The sequence below is a fragment of the Terrapene carolina genome, unplaced genomic scaffold, assembly GCF_002925995.2.
Source record: "Terrapene carolina triunguis isolate 2854851 unplaced genomic scaffold, T_m_triunguis-2.0 Scaffold192, whole genome shotgun sequence".
In the NCBI taxonomy this organism is placed as follows: Eukaryota; Metazoa; Chordata; order Testudines; family Emydidae; genus Terrapene; species Terrapene triunguis.
This window is the reverse complement of record NW_020664543.1, coordinates 17,321,143-17,344,546: the sequence shown is the minus strand read 5'-3', so window position 1 is coordinate 17,344,546 and position 23,404 is coordinate 17,321,143. Positions and strand designations below refer to the sequence as shown.

Below are 23,404 nucleotides of genomic sequence, written 5' to 3'. Positions count from 1 at the left end.
GGGCCGGGGGCTGGGGACGGGACGGGGGCCGGCGGTGCTGGCCCAGGGGTGCTCGGCCGGGGGCTGGCCCGGGTGCTCGGCCGGGGGCTGGCCCGGGGCCGGCACCCCAGGGCCCGAGCCGAGCCAGGCTGGAGGGGCCAGGGCCGGCCGCCGGAGGGGGCCAGGCTGGGCCACGCCTCCTCCCTCCCGCTCCCCCCCGCTTCCCTGCTGCCTGCTTCCCGCTTCAGGCTTTCCGCGAATCAAATGTTTGCGGGAAGCAGGGGAGGGGGCGGAGTTGGGGCGGGGACTTTGGGGGAGGGGGCGGGGTTGAGGCGGGGCTGGGGGCGGGGCTGGGGGCGGGGCCGGGGCCCCATGGAGTGTCCTCTTTTTGGACTCTCCAAATATGGTAACCCTATTAAAAGTCCAGTCAGCAGTGCAGTGGGACTAAGGTAGGCTCCCTGCCTGCTCTGGTTCTGCATAGCTCCCTGGAAGCATCTGGCATGTCCAGCCCCTAGGAACAGGAGCAATCAGGGAAGATCCACGTGCTGCCCCCGACGCTGGCTCCGCAGCTCCCATTAGCCGGGAACCGTGGCCAGTGGGAGGTGCGGGGGTGGTGCCTCTGTGCACGGGTAGTATGTACCGCACAAAGCCACGTGGCAGCGCCTCTGCCTAGGGGCCGGACGTGGCAACCGCTTCCAGGAGCAGCACAGAGCCAGGGCAGGCAGGGAGCCTGCCTTAGCTCTGCTGCGCCACCAACCGGGAGCCACCTGAGGTTAGCGCCGCCCAGCTGGAGCCTAAACCCCCTGCTCCAGGTAGGAACCTCCTCCTGCACCCAAACACCCTCCCAGACCCCACACCTGCACCTCAACCCCCTGCCCCAAGTCAGAACCTCCTCCCTCACCCAAACTTCCTCCCACAGCCTGCAGCCCTTCCCGCACCCCTACACCAGCCCTGAGCATGCTCCCACACTCCAAACCCCTCATCCCTGGCCCCACCCCAGAGCCTACACCCCCAGCTGGAGCCTGCACCCCTTCCTGCACCTCAACCTCCTGCTCCAGCCCTGAGCCCGCTCCTACACTCCATCCCCCTTGGCTCCAGCCAAGAGCCCCCTCCTGCACCCCAAACCCACCCCAGAGCCCGCACCCCCATCCTGCACCCCTGCCCCAGCCTGGAGCTATCTCCCACACCCTGAACTCCTCATTTCTGGCCCCACCCAGGACCCTGCATCCCCAGCCGGAGCCCTCACCCCATCCTGCACTTCAACCCCCTGCCCCAGCCCGGTGAAAGTGAATGAGGGTGGGGGAGAGTGAGCCCTGGAGGGAGCGGGGCTGGAGCCTCAGAGAAGGTGTGGGCCCTCAGGGGAAGGGGCGAGGCAAGGGTGTTCTGTTTAGTGCAATTAGAAAGTTGGAAACCCTACAACTACCCCTTTCCCATATGACGATGCTCTCTGGCATGGAGCAATTTGAAATCGACAGCCATGTCAAGTAGGGCAAGCAGGGGTGTGAGCAGGAGTCTTTTGTTTGTTTTCATGCTCTTAATGGTGAGTTGAAGGTAGTGATGGACTCCCAATATTTTTAACAAGGGGCTCTCACAAAAACTCCTCTTATCATTTCCTTCTTAACCTGTTATCTGAAAGCCTTCCTTCTAGCACAATAGCTACCTTTGGCAACTAGCCCCTCCCTTTAAAGTTAATACTTGTGTGCAATGCTCTTACGCAGACACATGTGCATCCCCACTGTTTTGTCCTGTCCTCTATAATGCTAGGGGAAATAATGTCAATTTGGAGTGCCTCAATTTTTGGGTACCTAACTAGAGCCATTGAGGGTTTGATATTTCCCCCCCAGGTCATGCTTAACAGTCTTGACTCCAGCTGAAGTCATGGGAGCTCTGCACCTCTGAAAATCAAGCCCAAGGCATCGTAAGTTACACACCAAAAACTGAGGTCACCCTTGAAAATTTGACCTATTGGGTGTCTTCTGACTAGCAGACAGAATCATTCTGTTCTATTTAGATTCGTATTCTATGCCCATCACCCTGGTTCCTGGACACCTTCCAGAGAGAGGTTCTTGCTCAGTGCTGACTCCAAATCTCAATGTGAATAGAAACTTGCCTCACAGCTGGATAGAAAGGTAACCTCCACGTTGGTCCTCTATCCATTTGCAATGCTCATCCTAGACCCAGCTGCTTGAGTTTGCAGCAGCAGCAGCAGCTCCTGACCTTGGCTTATATTGCTTATTAACATAGCTAAATTGGGGGATAATTCTTAAAGGTAAAAGCAGCCGGGCCCTGCTGCATCATCCTAAGCACTATTGACAGCCCCAGCTGGACAGCTGCTGTCTCTGCTTTACAGACTATGCTGGGGGTGTAGCACAACTGCGGGGGTCTCGCAGATCTGTCAGGACATCTCATTTTTAAAACATCTTTTCTGTCCATGAATATTAGCAGCACACTCTCGCTCTCAAGCTGCAGTTCAGTCCCTGGGTTATGGTTCTGTCTGAGCTCTTGTATATGTCCAGCTCGGTGTTGTCCTCTCCATTTCTGGCTTCCATCCAGCACTTGATCCCCCTTTTGTTGTTGTTGTTCTTGCTCCGTTTGCATTTTGCTTTGAAAGAAGCAAAATGCTGCTCGTGTACAAGAGAAGAGTGGAATCCACCAGCAGCCACTAGGAGAGGGATGTCCTGGGGAGAAAGAGGAGGAGGCGACTGGACAGTATGTTTGGGAGAGAAGAGGGCCTGGGGAGAAGGGAACTATCTAGCAAGGGGAGAGGAGGAGAAGTGGTCCAGGAAGAATAAGTACAGGCAGTAGGGTCAGGGGAACAGAGAAGCGAGGGGGGGGGGAATGAAGAGCAGATGTAACCAATGTGACTTTCTTTTTCTCCCATAAAGAAAATAATCCCCTTATGTGAACAGACATAATATATTAATCCAGAGGTTCTCAAACTGTGGTCCATGGACCACTAGTGGTCCGCGAGCTCCTTTCAGGTGGTCTGCAGATAGTTCCCTCTAAGGTGCGCGCATGGGCGGCCGCACTCAAGAGAATGAAGGGCCACCCACCTAATTAGTGGAGCCGTGCGGGCGTGGCTCCACTAATTAGGTGCCTGGCCCCTGAGAAGATGCAAATGTAAGGTGAGGTGGTGGCCTTGGGGGGAATAAGGGGTAGGTGGGAGGGGGCAGTGGGGTGAGAAGAGGGGGTGGGGGGGAATTTGGGATGTGCGGGGCTACGGCGACCAGAGAAAGAGGCAACTTTCCCCAGCTCCAGGGCAGGGGCTGCCAGGGAGAGACCGCCCCCCCTTCCCAGCTTGGGGGCTGCTGCGATGGGGGAGAGAGGGCACATCCATCACATTAGAAAGGTAAGACTACAGATATTAAAACATGAGTTGTGTGCTTTTATTTGTAGAACAAAAAAACATTAATTATTAATTTTTTTTATATAGCACTTTTATCCAAAGCACTTTACAATAGTTAGCTAACGGTACAAGCAACATTTGGGAAGATCATTAAATGGTCCACTGAGACCCTCAGCAATTTTTAAGTGGTCCACGAACAAAGTTTGAGAACCACTGTATTAATCCTCCCCTCACATTGCTGTTCCACGTAAGCCATGGCTGCATCTGCCAAGCCAGTGTGATCATGAATGGGAGAAGGGGTTGTGAATAAGGGAGGCATGCCTGGGAGGATCTCTCTGTGGAGATGCGGTCCATGCCATGGAAAAATTTGAGACCCCCTGTGTTAGGATAACTTGCTCTTCTAGGCCCCAATCTAACTCCCATTGGAGCTTACAAGAGAGGCTTTCCATTGACTCCAATGGGAGTTGGATCAGGCCCTTGGGAAACAGCCAGAGCTGTGTTCAATCAGGAAGCCAGTGGCTCTGCCCACTACACAAGCACTCTCATTTGGGAGTGAAGAGGGAGAAGAAAAGGATGGTTAATGGAACAAAGGGAACAATGGGAAGGAGGAGAGAGACAGCGAACAAAACAGGAGATGCAGATGGAGAAAGTAGCGGAATGATGAAAGCTAGAAGAGGGGCCGGGCCTGGGGGGAGGAGAAACCCTCTGCAGACACATTCATGTGCCAGTGCACATCTGAGTCTGAGGGAGGTACTGACGGTGGCAGTGAAAACTGTCCCCTCTATTATCCCTCCTTGCACAGAGATCGAGCAATTGCAGACAGCAGCCGTGGGCCTTGTCTCATCACATCAGATTTGCTTCCACGTGCATGAACAAAACTCTTTAGTCTCCATCTTAGTTTTAAAGATTGGGGACAATGTGCAGTTCATTTTGTTAAGTTTCCCTCCGCATCTGCTTGAAACATAAATGACTCATCAGTTGTAAGATACCACATGCACCTGCTTAAGATCTTCATTGACTTACAGCAGGGCTGGCTTGGGGTGTATGCCAGCTCAGAATTGTTTCTGAACACCCTCAGGTTTGGTCTGTCAGTATCTTAGCAAGGATGATGGTTCTGCTTTGCCACACTTTTTCTGTGATGAGGATGGGCACCTCTCTCTACTTCAGTAGAAACTAAACAAATGCAAAGCTGGAGACTGCAGGTCACTTGAGCTGCTCTATAGTCATCTCTCAAAGCACCAATCTGTTCTGCATTCGGATGTAAACCCTCCTTTATGATAGTTCGAACACTACCTTGTGGCCCAATGAGTTTGCTCTTGTAAATTTCAACACTGATGTGGGTGTAGATGTTGGACCATTGAAAATGTACATACAGGCCTTTGCACCTATCAAGTGCACATGCTCAAAGTTCCCCTTGAAAACTTACCCCTCAATGCCCTATGAGGCACTAATTACTAAAGACAATTGGTGTAAGTACATCCCACTCTCACCAATGAAGTCAGTAATGCAGATGACAGTTATGCTGACACAGATGACTAAATTTATGTCCATTAACAAATTCAGCAAATTTACCTCCATTATTCCCCTAAAGCAAAAGCCTCACAATTCATTTGCAATTGATTTCCATAAAAATCGCCTACAAACTAACCTAGTTTCACAATAACACAATTTTTTCAGCTTCGACGGTTGGAAGATCACAAAGAAAACATGTTAAACCTAAGGCTGTAGCAGAAAAATAAAGTTCCAGCAAAACAAACCTCTAGGCAACGTTGTAACTATCAATTTATTTTAGAACTTCAAGGGGCTGAGACATAACACAGCATGTTTCTCCATCTGGTAGGTAACATTACAAAAATGCAGACCAATTTGTCTCTAACTTCCCTGGCCTGAAAACATCTCTGAACTGAGAGATGAGGCAGGAAAACTACCGTGTGTCAGAAAAATTATGAATAAGAGTAACGCTTAAAGAGCATTCTCCTGCAGGGCATAGGGAGGCAGATCTTGATGTTCTGCTACTGAGTGAAACTAAGCTAGGTTGAGCAGATGTCCCAATATTATCGGGATTATCCAGATATTAGGGGCTTTGTCTTATATAGGACTCTATTACCCCCATAGTCCCCCCCATCCTGATTTTTCACCCTAAACCAGGGATCAGCAACCTTTGGCACACAGCCCCCGGCGGGCTGGGCCGGTTTGTTTACCTGCCGCGTCTGCAGGTTCGGCCGATCACGGCTCCCACTGGCTGCGTTTCGTCACTCCAGGCCAATGGGGCGGCGGGAAGCGGCGGCCAGCACATCCCTCGGCCCACGCCGCTTCCCGCAGCCCCCATTGGCCTGGGATGGCGAACCACGGCCAGTGGGAGCCGCGATCGGCCGAACCTGCGGACGCGGCAGGTAAACAAACCGGCCCGGCCCGCCAGGGGGCTTACCCGGCCCGCCAGGGGGCTTACCCTGGCGAGCCGCATGCCAAAGGTTGCCGATCTCTGCCCTAAACTAAGCTGAAAGGAGCACGTGTGTAACCTGAAAGCTATTTAAAGGAGTGACATTGAGTGGTTGAAGTGGAAAAGATGCATAGCTTTTCTTGTCGCTTTCTGTTCCTCCAAAAGAATCCAATGTCTCAACTCTGCCATGTCCAGAAATTGTTACATCTAACAATTCATTGTAAGCAGGTCTCAGTCTAGTTCCTGGAAAAGACGTATCCACCAAATCACAACCGCGATCACACTTGGCACCTTTATTGTCAGTTGCTACAGCAAGGACAAGAACTTAATGGATGCTGATGCTGAATTCCCTGGATTGAGAGACATTGGCGTGACACTGTTGGGGAAGCTCTACTACAGCCTGTTGCTGAATCTGTTCTGTGACTACACAAATGCCTCTTGTCTCCAGATCTTTGAACTTGGCACCTTTCACTGGGACTAAATTAACTTCAAAAGAGTTTCTGTAGCAATGGTGGCATTTTATGAGAACTGTAAAGACAAGGCAAGAGTAGTGCAAATGGCTGGCATTAGTGCTTTTGCAGAAACTAAGGCCTGGTCTACACTAACCCCCCAAGTCGAACTAAGGTACGCAACTTCAGCTACGTGAATAACGTAGCTGAAGTCGACATACCTTAGTTCGAACTTACCGCGGTTCAGACGCGGTCCACACGCGGCAGGCAGGCTCCCCGTCGACTCCGCGGTACTCCTCTCGGCGAGCTGGAGTACCGCAGTCGACGGTGCGCACTTCCTGGTTCGACTTATCGCGTCCAGACCAGACGCGATAAGTCGAACCCAGAACTTCGATCCCCAGCCGCCAAACTAGCGGCTGGGTGTAGACCAGCCCTAATACTTAGGGTGTCTACTTTCAGCATCTATTAAAATAGTGAGGCAGAACCATGGATTTCTGCCTCCATTCTTCAGTCCCGTCTGTAGGTCATCAACTTAGCAAAGTAGCTTTCAGAGGTCAGTGAAAGAGAAAGTGTGGTTTTGCTCTGGGTAAGTAAACTTCCTTATGTTTGTGCTTGGATGGACATCAAATATAATGAGCTTGGAAATCTTCCACCATATCACTGATGTTTTGAGGGATGTGTGGTGTGTATGTATTGTGTGAGTCGAGCTGTCCTGTAGTGAATCAAGAGCATGAGTACCAACCTCAGGGCAGACTGTTGAGAAGCAGGGCACAGATCCAAAATGAGCTGTAAGTTCTATACTTAGGACTTGTCCGTACTTAAAATTCTGCAGCTGCCCTACTGTAGCGCTTCAGTGAAGACATTACCTATGCTGACCGGAGGGCTTCTCCTGTTGCAAACCATTTATCCATTTCTAAGGGCATGTCTACTTACAATCACCACAGTAATTACTGCGGTCGTTAATATCCATACTACCCACCCTCTGTCAGCGGTACGCATCCTCACCAGGAGCACTTTCACTGACTTAAGAGGGGCAGGGTGGGGGCTGAAAGCCCAGGCTCTCAGCTCCATACGCAACTCCCCACCAAGATCCCAGGTGCCACTCTCTCAGCTCCCTGACATAGCGAGGCTCCCGGCTGCAAGCTCTGCGCCTGGAGTCCAGGGGGCTCCCCGCTCCCAGCCAGGCTGTGCCCTGAGCTCCCGGTGGCTGCACTGAGGCTCCTGGCTCCCTGCTGGGAGCCCGGCTGCAGCAGGGAGCTGAAAGCCCGGGGAACAGCCGGGCTCCCCATGGGGAGCTGGGAGCCAGCTGGGCACAGCCTGGCTGGGAGCAGGGAGCTGGGGACAGCGGGGCTCCGAGTGGGGCAGGCACAGCCTGGCTGGAAGCGGGGAGCCTGGGGCACCCGGACGCTAGCTGGTAGAGCCCTGCGTGGATACAAAATTTATATCTGTGGATATCTGTCGAGCTGCAGGTTTCTAGAGACAATGAGCAAGACCAGCAGGGCCATGGCCAGCGACCAGGCCAGGAACCGCAGCGACAAAAGCAGCAGGATGTTGGGTCACTGGTCACAGGAACCAGCGCCCAGCCTGAGCAGCTCCTGTGGCTGTACTGGCCCCAGTCTTGCCCACTGGGGCTGGCACCAGGCTCACCAGCAGCTGTCCCTAGTGTATGCAAGCGTCCCTAGTGCATGCAAGCATTCTGCATGCTCCTGGGCAGGAGTCCCGTCCACGCAGGCACAGATTGCTTTGAGCATTTGCTATTCGTAGGGTGCTAGTGGTCACCTGGTGCCAATTTCTGTTCCCTAGTTAGATAACTTAGATTTACCAACAGGAATAATGTGCTCTGGGTACAAGTTTGTAAAGATGCCGGCAGCCATCCTGAAAGCCAACGGGCTGAGCGCGTGTGTTCCAACCAATCGAAACTGAGCTCTGTGCATTTGTGAATATAGTCACAAATTCGTCCTGTCAAGTACATGGCCCGCTCTGACCACAAATACAACAGCTTCTCTCAGTCCAAGGCAGAGACAGTCCCCACTCACCCATCCCTTCTGGAAGATAGGTCACTGCTACTGATGCCCTCCATAGAAATCCCCAAGTCTGGGCCAGGGAAGGGAGAGACGGAGGGCAAATAACTCCCCAAAGATTATTGGGATGCTGCTGCATCTGGCATAGCATCACAGTGATTTTTTTCCTCACCTACTTTATGCTTCCCTCACAGTGAAGTCCTCCGTAACATTCAGTGAAGTCCTCCATAACAGGTGATCCTGGCTAGCTCAGTTGGTGGAGCATCAGACTTTTAATCTGAGGGTCCAGGGTTCAAGTCCCTGGTCAGGTGATAAACTACTTACCAAGATCTTAAAAACCTGTCTGTCTTAGTCTGCAGAAAGGAAGAATGAGGGGGGATTTGATAGCTGCTTTCAACTACCTAAAAGGGGGTTCCAAAGAGGATGGATCTAGACTGTTCTCAGTGGTAGCAGACGACAGAACAAGGAGTAATGGTCTCAAGTTGCAGTGGGGGAGGTTTAGGTTGGATATTAGGAAAAACTTTTTCACTAGGAGGGTGGTGAAGCACTGGAATGGGTTACCTAGGGAGGAATCTCCTTCCTTAGAGGTTTTTAAGGTCAGGCTTGACAAAGCCCTGGCTGGGATGATTTAGTTGGGAATTGGTCCTGCTTTGAGCAGGGGGTTGGACTAGATGACCTCCTGAGGTCCCTTCCAACCCTGATATTCTATGATTCTATGATTCAATGGAGCTGTATAGTCTTCTCAGTGCTGCCAGATGCTGAGCTGGCCAGTACCCCTCACTGAACTCCTGCTCGCAATGTGCTGTTTCAAAGAGACCTCCCTGCTCTGGCCTGCACACTTCAACTAGGTCAGCAAAGCCCCCCACTTCACCCTTGTGTCCTCCCCCAAGCTCTGCCTCCTGGGCCTTGAGTGGGGCCTGGCCTACCTGCCCTTACACTGATACAAATCCTCAACAAGACCTTGGAAAGGATGAACATCCTTCCCCACCCCACGCCAATCATTGTCCTAGAGAAAAATCAGTTACCCTAACCCTTATTTGGGCTTCTATAGTGCCTTTCATCCTAGGATCTCAGAGCTCCTTAGAAAGGTGTGGGAGTGTCATTATCCCTGCTTTGCAGATGGGGAGACTGACACAAAGAGGGAAGTGACTCAGGAGCGGGGGAAGGTCCCTAAAAGTGGGAGGGGGGGCCAGCCGTGCCCAAACTGTGACCCTGCCATCGCACCACCCCTTCCCCCGAGGCCCCGCTCCTGTGCCGCCTCTTCCCTCAAGACCCCGCCCCCCTGCTCGCTCTCCCCCCCCCCCATCACTCGCCCTTACAGACAGTAAAAAGTGGGAGGGGGCCATGGCCGTCCCCATTCCGGGGCCCCAGTAGTGACTTGTCCAAGGTCATGTAGCAGCTCAGTGGCAGAGCCCGGAATACAGCCCAGGTCAGCTTGGCTCCCAGTACGCTGCTCTGACTACTAAACCAGGCTTCCTCCTTGGAGACCCCTGGAGGAGACAGTAAGTTCAGTGGATAGAGCATTGGCCTGGGAGTCAGGAGACCCAGTCTAGTGCCCGAACAATGGATCCTAACTTGGGTTAAGAGCATTTGTTGCTCCCTGCTCTCAGAAGACACAGTTAAGGGGGCACACACTGAAACTGGCTTGCCATTAGATCAGGCCACTGGTCCCTGAGGCACCCTTTCCCTTGCCGTCTAAGAGTGCCCATGAAGTTGCTTTCTGCTGTCATTGAAAGGGTAAATTCCCTTTACCCGTAGATGCTAATGCTCCCTCATGGAGAGTAAATGCCAGTATCCAAGTTTAACCTTTCCTGCTGAAAACAGATGTGTGTGTGTGTGTGCACAGCACTGGAGCGGCCCTGGTTTGTAGTATATAGCTATGCCCTTGCATTAACTCAAATTCATCTCTCTGATATAGTCACTGTGACGCCTTGTCTTGCGCATCATAATTCATTAGACTCTGCTGAAGGCTCCTTCCTTTTGCAGTTGACTGAAAACTGCGAGGAACATTTGTCACAATTGGTTCTTTTGCATCAGCCTATTTTCTACAGTGGGTGCCTGTCTCAAAGGTTCGTCAGCTCTGCTTAATACAAGAGCCATCCTTTCACAGAGAGACAGGAAATTCATTCCCTTAAGATTAACCAGTGCGAGGGGTTTTGATCTTTTTAAATTTTACCTACTGTCCCTCTCAAGCAACGCAGATTTTTCTGGGTTCTCGCAGATTGCCCTGCCTTTATTTCATGCTCTAGAAACCACCCTAGTAAAAAACCCCTCCTCCAAGTGCCACCCCTTTGTTCATGGCTATCCTTTTTTCATGGAGCTGGGCTCCCAGTGAGTATGAGGGCTCCACAGCTGGCTCATCCCCCATGACTTCCATCTGCTAGCTCCTGAGGGCAGTCAGGGCCTGGCCACTTTTCCCTGTTGCTACAGGCCAGGAGATAAGCCCTTCCAGCTGCTGCAGGATGGAAGATCCTAAAGCTTGCAAAGGAACACACATCCTTACTCTACAACACAGGGCACGAGTGCTGCACTCCCATTTGTATTGCCTCCTCTGGGATTCTCTGGTATAGCTGGATCATCCACCCTCAATCATCTGTGAGGTATATGTTGCCTGTGGCTGCTCTCTCCTCTTCTGTTCTCTGGCCTTTCTGGGGGTGGTGGCTTCCCTGCCGAAAGCTAGGCCTTGATCCTCTGTCAATCAGTCCATGTTGGTGGAGGGTTTGCAGATTTGCTTAGAGTCGCGTTGCCCAAGAGTGGATTGAAGCTAACAGGGCCCCCAGAAAGATACTTCTGTTGCCACCCCCGTTTGACTCGGTTGCTCTCAAACTTGCAAGAGGACTTGGAAAGCCCCTATTCTTTTGGAAACATGGATGTGTACTATGAATGGCCAGCAAGATGTGTGGATTAGGTAGCTTTTCAGCCCCATCTAGTCAGAAAGGATCAGCTCTCCAATTAACTTGGTATGGGGACTGCAGATGATAATACTGGTACCCTTTGTATTATTGAGTCAAATTGCTAGAGTCAGTCAGATTTTTTTTTTAAGGCCAGAAGGGACCATTACAATCATCTATTCTAACCTTCTGCACAGCACAAGCCATAGAATTTCATTCAGTGGTTCCTGTATCAAGCCCATAGGTTTTGATTGAACTAGAGCAACTTTTCTAGAGGACATCTAATCTTGGTTTTAAAGACATCAAGTGATGATGAGTACACCACATCCATAGGTAAACTGTTCCAACGGTTAATTACCCTCACCTTGGTTCTAGTTTGAACTTGTCTATCTTTAGGGTGACCAGATGTCCCGATTTTATAGGGACAGTCCCGATTTTTTGGTCTTTTTCTTATATAGGTTCCTATTACCCCCTGTCCTGATTTTTCACACTTGCTGTCTGGTCACCCTGTCTATCTTCAGCTGCTAGCCATTGGATCTTGTTGTGCCTTTACCTGATAAAGAGCCCTCTCCTATCAGAAATCTTCTCCCCATGTGGATTCTCATAGACCAGGATAAAGTAATCTCTGGGAAAAGCTAAAGATATTGAGCTTCTTAAACCTGCCTTACAGTGAGAAACTTTCCAGGCTTCAAACCAGGCTTTTCTGAACTTGTTCCATAGTCTGCATGGAAAACAGCATTGGAAGCGTGCCATGAGTGCACCGCTATTTCTGCCAGCCAAGATTCCATAAAGAAAAGTGAGCAGGAAGTACAAGGACATGGGGTCTGTATGATGGTAAAGAACATGCCAAAAGCAGCACCACTACGTCCATGGAAATAGCCAGCTCACTGTTAATTTACTCCATTGTACAGATGGGGAAACTGAAATACAGGGAGGTGAAGCGACTTGTCCAAGGACTCGAAGTAAAGTCAGTGACAGAGCCAGGAATAGAGCCTGGATACCTGAGGCTCTGTCTTCTGGTCAAGGCATGGGACTATCTTTGTTCAAGAAAAGTTAGATTTTCATACTATGGACTTTGACAGTCCCTTTAAGAGTTTGAGAGAGACACAAAATGTATATACCCGTATACAGAAAAGCAGATAACATGCATTTTCTGGCATACCTCTACGTTTTCTTGAATGGAGAGTATTTGGCTGCCAGTGTGCCAAATATGCATGTGTATCCATGCACATGCACGCCTGAAAGTTGCACTTGTTCTTTCCGCTCCTAAATGGCCTGCAAATAGCCCATCCTGTGCTAATTGAAGACACTGTGAGGGGGCGTAACTGTGACGGGTTGGATCACAGAAACCCCCTTGGGAGCTGCCACCCGATGTGCCAAGACTACCCCTGCTTCTGTTTTCCCTGCCAGCTTAGGGCTCCAGCACCCTGTCTTGCTGAGCCAGCCACTCCTGTCTGGCTCCAACACAGACTCAGGGTCTGAATCACTTGTCCCAAAACTGCAAGTTTACCCAAAAACAGCTCACAGGAGTGTGCTTGTCTTTAGCACTCAGATGCCCAACTCCCAATGGGGTCTAAACCCAGATAAATCCGTTTTACCCTGCATAAAGCTTAAGCAAGGCAAACTCATAAATTGTCCGCCCTCTATAACACTGATAGAGAGATATGCACAGCTGTTTGCTCCCCCAGGTATTAATACATACTCTGAGTAAATTACTAAATAAAAAGTGATTTTATTAAATACAGACAGTAGGATTTAAGTGGTTCCAAGTAGTAACAGACAGAACAAAGTAAGTCACAAGCAAAATAAAATAAAATGCGCAAATCTATGCCTAATCAAACTAAATACAGATAATCTCACCCTCAGAGATGCTTCAGTAAGTTTTTCTCAGACTGGACACCTTCCAGGCCTGGGCACAATTCTTTCCCCTGGTACAGCCCTTGTTCCAGCTTAGGTGTTAGCTAGGGGTTTCTCCATGATGGCTCCTCTCCCCTCTCTCTTCTCTTCCACCCCTTTATATATCTTTTGCATAAGGCGGGAATCCTTTGTCCCTTTGGGTTTCCACCCCCCCTCACTGGAAAAGCACCAGGTTAAAGATGGATTCCAGTTCAGGTGACATAATCACATGTCACTGCAAGACTTCATTACTCACTTGCCAGCACACACATATACAGGAAGACTCAAAGGTAAATACAGCCATCTGCAGACAATGGGAGTCATCAAGATTCCAAACCATCCTTAATGGCCCACACTCTACATAATTACAATAGGCCCTCAGAGTTACATTTTATATTTCTAGTTTTAGATACAAGAGTGGTACATTTATACAAATCAGATGATCATACTCAGTAGATTATGCACTTTGTAATGATACCTTACAAGAGACCTTTTGCACGAAACTATCCCAGTTACATTATATTCACTTATATTTTTATAAAACCATATAGACTGCACAACGTCACAGCGTACATCTGCTCTGAAAATCTGTAGTGGGAAGCCAGGCAGGTGGGCTGGAGAAGGTCCTGGGGAGAAGCTCTGCAGTGAAGCAAAAACTAAGGTCAGAGTAGTTTTAATGAAAGCACTGCTATCCATAGTCTAATAAAGTCACTGGTTCAGCATTAGACGAAAGTGATTTTCTGCGATTCTTTATCGTTGGCACATGATGTGATCCCTTAAAGGAAGGGAAGCAATTAATTCAAACACAGCTTTAAAGCTTTTTTTTTTTTTTAAATAAAGAAAAGAATAACACTCTGGGACCAAGCCTGCCTAACAGAGTCCAATGAGAGTTTTTTGAATATACAAGTAGTGCAAGATCTGGTCTGCCTTAAGTATTAGGACTAATAAGAAGAATATTTATTTAACAAGCTCTTGTAATACATCCAGCTTTAGGGTAGACAGAAAGAGATGAAACACAACGTATTTTAAACAGTAGGAACAGAGGAACTGTTTGTTGAAAGCTCTCTCTTCTCCCATTGGGAAGCCTGTCTTTTGGCGCACACCGAGCACTTTTTGCTAATCACATTAGCGCAGGAACCTGATCTCATGCTAGGGCTGGGAGTTACTTTGAAGCATTCTATGCTACTAAACTGTATACATGGTTCCGTTTATTTGTCTTTGCTTTTTGAATTTTAACCTCCTCAGAAGCTTCAGAATGTCTAAGGAGTCTGTGGTGAGCAAAGAACCCACAGCTCAGCTGTCCACGGATGGGTTAGTCTTTGTGGTATCTTTAATCAGAAGGCTGCACATTTGCCCCATGTTCATGATTACCTGGTGGGATCAGTAAGGACAGATGGGTGATGCTGATGGTGTCCTATGTTTGTAGAAAGCAATTGTCCACACTTCCCTGGACAAGTGCAATCACTATGGGCAGCTATTCAGAGGAGGAGTGCGATTTAGACCACTAGGCGAAAAGGTGTGTTTTTAAACATGTGTTTGTGATCCTAGTATAGGCAGGTTATAGTTTTAACATGTGTTAGCTGGTCAAGCTAATCCTGGGAGGAATGGAGAATTAGGATTCACTGCAACCAGCTAACATGTTAAAACTACACTTGCCTTGTTGACACTTGGATTTTAAAATGTGTGAGATAATGCCTTTTTGCTAGTGAAGACAATGTCCGAGTTGTTCGATACTGGGGTTCAATTCTTGTCTATGCCGCTGGCTCACATGTGCCCCCAGGCAAACAGCATGTCCTCTCTGTAAAGTAGGGATGACGCTTTCCTGCGTTCCAGAGTAGTGTGGTGACTAATGTTTATGAAGCATTTGCTGATTGTTGTGTGGAATGTGCTGTATTAACTAAACATATTTTGCCTGTAACTAGCTGGGGAAGGAGTAGACCCATGATTCATTTCAAAAGCACAGCTAACTATAGCCCCCCCCCCCCATTTACAAGTGTTCTCTTACTATTAGTCCCTCTAGCAGGCAAAACAGAAATCCTTTTTCAGATGCCTTAAACCTCTGATTTCCCAAGATCATGGGCAGTAAATCATTAAAGCAAATGAAGGACCCCCCCCACCCCCCCGAGATTGGCTTCTGATAAAGAGCACTATTAGAATGGCAAAGCGGTCCCGCGACGTCCATTATGCTTTGGGATCTGTCATTGCCCTGTAACTTCTTAAATCAGCCTTTTGTTTAATCTGTTAGGAAGAGTGACTGAAAAGATCCATGTTCAGGAAGCTTCAGTAAGGCCATGTGATCTGGGTTTGACTCTGCCCTTTGTGTAAGAATGTTATTTGTCTGTAGTCAATAAAACAAAAAAATGTCATTGGCATGATGAGCTATCCATGTGTTGCTTAGGTGTAAATAGCCAACCCTTTGGCACTGGCCAGTGGATACGGGATACATTTCCAACATGCAGTAAAGGCCTGTCTTGCTCACAGGTGGATACGACACACTGAGCATCTGCCCAGGTCAGGGCTTCTCATTGCATTTGGGGTTTTCTGTCCTGGGTCTACTTGTCATTACTGTCCATTTCCATGGGTCAATAGGATGCTATATGGTGTGGGTGCTGTCCCTTCCCTTTCTCCTAGGGATACATGCATGTCACCTGACCACCGCCAAGATTCCCTGGCTGTGTAGTCTTTGCTAACATAGGGAATAAGACTGTCCCAAGATGGCTTTGTGATGTGTGCTTCCCGCATGGTGAATTGTACAGATTATGTTAACACAGTGGCAACCAGCTCTTAATGAAATCTCAGCACACCCAAACTCAAGTTTGTTAGAGAATGGTCACTTATTTATTTTTTTCATGGATGCAGCATCTTGTCACTTTGTTCTATTCACAAAACTTCCTCCTAACTATAAACCAGACCCATGAAGCAGAAATGACACATTCTGGCAGCTGACATCTCTAGGGTGAATTTAGCATGAAGACAGAATAACCCTGAGGTGAGTTAACATGTCACCAAGATGCTGCTCTGCTAATCTAAGAAGCCCAGCACCATGGTGATGCCCGACTAGGAACAATAATGCAGAGCATTTGCCCTAGATCCAGATGCTGGACATTGGTGGCTCAGAGACCTGACATCACCAGATGTTTTTGGAGTACTTATGCCCCTTTTTGTTGTGGAAGTTCAATTTTCCACAGCTGTACTGTGCTAAACTTGTGTCGCATCCTGAAGATTTATGTGGAAGTGGGTCACATGTGGAATACTGCCTGATAGCATCTGATAGATACTGACATCTGCTACTAGCATCAAATGTACTTCCATCCCAGATAGAAGGGGCTTTCAGGGATTCACATTACATATGAAGGGGGGAAATAATATACACGCACAAGTATAGCGATTAGACCCTGCAACATCACAAGCACTAAGCATATCCTCATGCAAAAGCAAGATAATAAATGTACACTATTGAGAATGCATTTAGGGAGAACACAAACTTCTGAAGCATATTTCTATTGTAGTTGGGGACTGTTTGACCTTTCTTATTTAAGGTCAATTCTTACATATACCTTATAGGCAGCCTGCAGGAGAAAGAAAACTTATAATGCATCCTATAAACTCAATCATCCTCTGATTGTTTTTAATACACATGCTCCCTCCACTTACCACAGCTGAAATAGCTCGTGGGGCTTCAATCTAGCTGTCCCTGGCCTCCAGCAGCGGTTTTGTGATATGGGCCAATCTGGCTTTGTGGTTCTAAGACAAAGTGAGGCGAAGGAGCAATCTCCATATGAACTAATATAGAATGTACTGAGCATCCTCCACACACATTGACTGGAGAGATGGGGAGCGCACTCGAACGTGGGATAGTCCAAGGGATTTGGTTTTGCAAAGGGAATAGCTATGGAATCAAAGCAATCTGCTTGAGCCATATTTACTGCCTATGGCTTATCCATTTCATGAAAGGTTTTGCTTTTCAGGGTGGTTTAACATATTATAGGATGGATGGGTGGTGCTCCAGTGATTTGTTTTGAGGAATCAAGGTACCCATAGCTTTAAATACGAAGAGCCATATTCCATATTCCAGAGATCCTTGCTCAGCCTTTACGCATTTAGGGGGAGTCTTCTGAGGTTTTGAATGTACTGTACTGCACTTCTATTAGGGAGAATGTTGTGGAAGCAAGTAGGCTCCAAAGCAGAGAAGGATTGAATTAATCATTCAGGGCCGAACCCCCACGGCCATTAGTCAGGGAAAATCTCCCACAGAAAAGTGTTGCCAACTCTTGCAATTTTATCGCAAATCTCTCAGTAATTGGAGTCTTTCTTAAAGCCCCATCTCCTATGCATCTTAAAATCTCCTGGGTTTTTTAAGCCAAAGCCAGTCTTGATTTTGGGAACCCTGACTCATGATATTTGAATGCCTGGGTTGGTAACACTGTCACATGGATCCCTTTTGCTTGCTTGCTTAGCTGTGCCATGCTAGGCTGCTGTTCCCCCTGTGGCTGTTACTTATGGGGCAGTCACTTTTTCATGCTGACCATTCACCTCTCCCGGTTGCAAGATAAAGAGTGGTTAAGACCAGTGTCTATTTGCTAGAGTTCCAATATGTGTGACCGTATCTGTCTAGAAATGTCCCTGAACTTATCTTCTCCCAGCCACTGTCTGACTTACCCTGGGCTGCAGTGTCCTTGTTAGCCTTTCACGGTGTAATTCAAAACCCACTGGCTCTCTCCACGCAGTGGTGCATGGAGAATGGACCTCAGTGGCACACCAACAAAATCCCCAGCTAAACTGAGGCAAGCTCAAACATCGCTTGATTTCTAGCTAATCTGCAACCTAAAAATAAAGGTTGCATAACAGTCCTCAAAGGCAACTCATTACATTCTTCCTAGCTTATTTATAGTCACCTGTAGGGCTTCCTATTAAACCCAGACGGTGTTTTGTCTCTCGAACTAGATACGTGCACAGTGAAGCTGCTGCAGTTTTGCTGAATCTATTATGCTGCCACAAGAGACTCGAGGTGCGTGATCAAACCACAATAGCCCTATGGAAATTGGAGTACTGTAGGTTTTCGTTCACAGATCTATTTTTCACACACTCCTTGCACCTATTTAACTAAGTAACACACATCTTTCTCCCTCAGAAAGGAAGTGTTTTGTATCCTACTGAGGTACTTCTACTTTGGACACAAATTTAATTCGGTATCACTTTAAATGGGCTCTGTGATTATTTACACTAACTATACTAATTGTAGACCTGCAGCCCTGGTTAGCCCTAACGGATTTAATATAGGAGTCTAATTAAGGTCTATCAACTGACAAGCACACATCTTTCTCTGACAGTCACTGCAGCCAAAAGTGTATGTTTGCTTCCACTAATATCTGATTCTGATTAATATTTTTGTCATTAGAACACAAAATCAGTTTTACTGCAACAGAAACTTCAAATTTAATATCCATTATCTATCCAAGTTGTTTCTGTAGTGCCCAATCACCATAATAGCTAAGTAATGAACAAGTTAGGTTAGATCTGCAAAATTTTACCATTAGAAGACTTCGTTGTTCTACTTGTAGCCTTTGCTTGTTCCAAGTAGCTCTGTTTTTTTGGGAGGGCAAGTGTACACCTGTAAATATCAACTTCTGTTCTGTCAGGAAGGTTTTGGTTTAGAAGTGTGTACTGAAGATGGACAGCTTTGATGTAGTCTTCTTCTCAAGTAGTTCATGCCAAAGAGGAGTGCCCTTCACCGAGAAGTTTATTTCTGGCTTTTGCAAGTTTCACCCTAGGCTTTGTTAGTTGCATTGTGTTAAAAAAGTGCAACTGTCTCTGGTGGATGGCCTAATACATGATGTTTCATAGAATACCAGGGTGGGAAGGGACCTCAGGAGGTCATCTAGTCCAACCTCCTGCTCAAAGCAGGACCAATCCCCAGACAGATTTTTGCCCCAGATCCTTAAATGGCTCCCTCAAGGATTGAGCTTACAACCCTGGGTTTAGCAGGTCAATGCTCAAACCACTGAGCTATCCCTCCCCAGACATGAAACCTCCTTAGTAGACTAGAGCTGGGACTACACTAGTGAATGCAAAAGCAAATCCCGTTAGACGCTGCAGGAGTTGGAATCTCTATATGAACTTTACAGGTCAGGCCAATCTTTTATATAGGCTGAAGGACACACCCAGTCCAACTGATTCAATAGCTTTAGTGCTATGTAATTAGAAACAGCTCTTTGGGCTGATCAGATAGCTAATAAATACACCCTAGGAAATAACTCCCCCCCCCCCTTTCTGGCAGCTGTAATTTTAACGTTCAGTGGTGATTTACAAGCAGGAACTTTGTTCTCTGCTCCTCGGATTTCTCTCGCCAGACTTTGATTAGTGTTAATGTGCATAGAGCTCTGAGCTTGGTTTTTGGTACAGGATTTCAGTGCTCCTAGTGAATCTGCCAAGCTGTCCATTATTTATGCAAAAGAGTTGTAATAATTCTGTGCATTTTGATGATTCCCCTTATCTGAGGGTCTCGGGACACACTCAGCCTCATAGCAGCACCGCAGGGTTAAGGGGTGGAGGGATTGCTATGCCTAGACTGCATGTACAGCATTTCCAAAATGTGGGACAGTAGGGGGAGTAGTTGTTGGATTGTTATCAGCTTATCTGCATCTGGTTCATGTACCATGTGCTGGGTAATAAAGACGGGATGCCATATTTTTAAAACTAAAGTGGCTCTTTAGTAAGGGTACGTCCACACTACCCGCTGGATCGCGGGTAGCGATCTATTTATCGGGGATTGATTTATTGCGTCTCGTCTAGATGAGATAAATCGATCCCCGAAGGCATTCCCCATCGACTCCGGAACTCCACCAGAGCGAGAGGCGGAAGCGGAGTCGAGGAGGGAGCCGCCGCCGTCGATCCCGTGTTGTGAGGACGGGAGGTAAGTCGATTTAAGATACGTCAACTTTAGCTACGCTATTCTCGTAGCTGAAGTTGCGTATCTTAGATCGATCCCCCTCCCCAGTGTAGACCAGCCCTAAGAGAAGTACCTACAGAGATGTTGTAACTACAGCTAGCATTCCAGCCATGTGCACGCAGTCTGACTTCCTACTCCCTCCTGCAACCTGTGCTCTTCCCTCCAAGTTCCATACAAGTTCCTACAGCATCCACGCTGGCACTAAACCAGTTTGAATGGAGCCCAGTGAATTTTAACCAGCTTTTAAACCTGCTGAAAGGTAGTCTGTTCTAACTGGTTTTTAGGCCCTTTGTAGCTAGTGCAGGGCAAGTTTGTGTGTTAATGACAACTGTCCTGCCAATGTGCTGAGGACTTGAGCTGGTTTAATTTCTCTAGTGTATACAAAGACCTCAATATACCACAATGTGTTCATGAATCTCCTCTGTAATGGACGGCATTCAAATTAAGCACAAAATGGCAGCTGCCTCAAGCAGTGTCCTAGAAATTTAAAGGTGCAGTACACAGAAAACAGTCCATAAGTTACACACCTGCATACCTCACACTGCTCTACATGGGTCTTCTGGCTAGTGATTACATGCAACACTGCCAGAATTTGGTCCTATCTTTGGACCTGAGCCTCCAACCCTTTCTCGCATGAATAAGGACTCCTGGCTCAGATCCTTGAGTTTGTTCCTAACATAAGAACAGCCATACTGGGTCAGACCAAAGGTCCATCCAGCCCAGTATCCTGTCTACCGACAGTGACCAATGCCAGGTGTCCCAGAGGGAGTGAACCTAACAGGTAATGATCAGGTGATCTCTCTTCTGCCATCCATCTCCAGCCTCTGACAAACAGAGGCTAGGGACACCATTCCTTACCCATCCTGGCTAATAGCCATTAATGGACTTAACCTCCATGAATTTATCCAGTTCTCTTTTAAACCCTGTTATAGTCTTAGCCTTCACAACCTCCTCAGGCAGCAGTTCCACAGGTTGACTGTGCGCTGTGTGAAGAAGAACTTCCTTTTGTTTGTTTTAAACCTGCTGCCCATTAATTTCATTTGGTGGCCCCTAGGTCATATATTATGGGAACAAGTAAATAACTTTTCCTTATTCACTTTCTCCACACCACTCATGATTTTATATACCTCTATCATATCTCCCCTTAGTCTCCTCTTTTCCAAGCTGAAAAGTCTTAGCCTCTTTAATCTCTCCTCATATGGGACCCATTCCAAACCCCTAATCATTTTAGTTGCCCTTCTCTGAACCTTTTCTAGTGCCAGTATATCTTTTTTGAGATGAGGAGACCACATCTGTACACAGTATTCAAGATGTGGGCATACCATGGAGTTATATAAGGACAATAAGATATTCTCCGTCTTATTCTCTATCCCCTTTTTAATGATTCCTAACATCCTGTTTGCTTTTTTGACCGCCGCTGCACACTGCATGGACGTCTTCAGAGAACTATCCATGATGACTCCAAGATCTCTTTCCTGATTAGTTGTAGCTAAATTAGCCCCCATCATATTGTATGTATAGTTGGGGTTATTTTTCCCAATGTGCATTACTTTACATTTATCCACATTAAATTTCATTTGCCATTTTGTTGCCCAATCACTTAATTTTGTGAGATCTTTTTGAAGTTCTTCACAGTCTGCTTTGGTCTTAACTATCTTGAGCAATTTAATATCATCTGCAAACTTTGCCACCTCACTGTTTATCCCTTTCTCCAGATCATTTATGAATAAGTTGAATAGGATTGGTCCTAGGACTGACCCTTGGGGAACTCCACTAGTTACCCATCTCCATTCTGAAAATTTACCATTTATTCCTACCCTTCGTTCCCTGTCTTTTAACCAGTTCTCAATCCATGAAAGGATCTTCCCTCTTATCCCATGACAACTTAATTTACGTAAGAGCCTTTGGTGAGGGACCTTGTCAAAGGCTTTCTGGAAATCTAAGTACACTATGTCCACTGGATCCCCCTTGTCCACATGTTTGTTGACCCCTTCAAAGAACTCTAATAATTAGTAAGACATGATTTCCCTTTACAGAAACCATGTTGACTTTTGCCCAACAATTTATGTTCAAATAATTATAAGGAGATATACCTATCTCATAGAGCTGGAAGGGACCTCTAAAGATCGTCAAGTCCAGCCCCCTGCCTTCACTAGCAGGACCAAGTACTGATTTTGCCCCAGATCCCTAAGTGGCCCCTCAAGGATTGAATTCACATCCCTGGGTTTAGTAGGCCAATGCTCAAACCACTGAGCTATCCCTCCTTCCTCCTCCTCTTCTATGTGTCTGACAATTTTATTCTTTACTATTGTTTCAACTAATTTGCCCAGTACCGACTTTAGACTTATCGGTCTGTAATTGCCGGGATCACCTGTAGAGCCCTTTTTAAATATTGGCGTTACATTGGCTAACTTCCAGTCATTGGGTACAGAAGCCGATTTAAAGGACAGGTTACAAACCATAGTTAATAGTTCCTCAATTTCACATTTGAGTTCTTTCAGAACTCTTGGGTGAATGCCATCTGGTCCCGGTGACTTGTTAATGTTAAGTTTATCAATTAATTCTAAAACCTCCTCTAGTGACACTTCAATCTGTGACAATTCCTCAGATTTGTCACCTACAAAGGACGGCTCAGGTTTGGGAATCTCCGTAACATCCTCAGCCATGAAGACTGAAGCAAAGAATTCATTTAGTTTCTCCGCAATGACTTTATCGTCTTTAAGTGCTCCTTTTGTATCTCGATCGTCCAGGGGCCCCACTGGTTGTTTAGCAGGCTTCCTGCTTCTGATGTACTAATTAGACATTCTTGTCATAGTGGAGAAGATTTTCCTTTTCTTTGTATTTTATTTTTCCACGGTTCTGCAAAAGTAAAAAACTTCAATGCCTGTGGGGGGAGAGACAGGTTAAGGATGAATTTATTTCTGTCTGGCATGTAGTAGAGCATTAAATATCTTCAAAGAGAATTATTTATTGCAGCTGTTCCAACTCTGTGGGCATAAATGAATTCTCGCAACAAACTCTGTAGTCGGAGGAAGAGGAGGAAGATTCTCTGAGGGGCAGGGTATCAAGTCTTCTTTCTCCTGCCAGCAGAACTGATCATGTTGATGGATGCCCCTTGTCACCATCAATTATTTAAACTACTACCAGGCACTGCTGCGTTCATCCAGAAAACCAGAACATGTGCAAACTCCTTCTTGTTCCTCAATGGCAGTACAAGGGCCTTATGTGTGTGTAATGTAATCACCCAGACCTATTTTGGCACTTCCTTAGAGGTTCTGATTTGGTTTGAGTTTGGGTGATTAGCCGAGAGGAAGGGTGAGGAGAAGGAGCAATTTATTTTGTGTGAATCCTAGCCCCTTGCCTGCTGCTTTCACTGGAAAAGAGGGATGATTTTAACCTTGACTGAAAGCTGCTAGCAGCTTCGTCTCTTTTA

The 23,404-nt window shown here is 47.3% G+C and overlaps 1 non-coding gene across 1 annotated transcript; it reads left to right on the top strand.

The window, feature by feature from the left end:
• Positions 1-8,473: 8,473 nt before the first annotated feature.
• TRNAK-UUU lies at positions 8,474-8,546 on the top strand. Its single transcript has one exon. It is a non-coding gene; the product is annotated as a tRNA-Lys (tRNA).
• Positions 8,547-23,404: the final 14,858 nt, after the last annotated feature.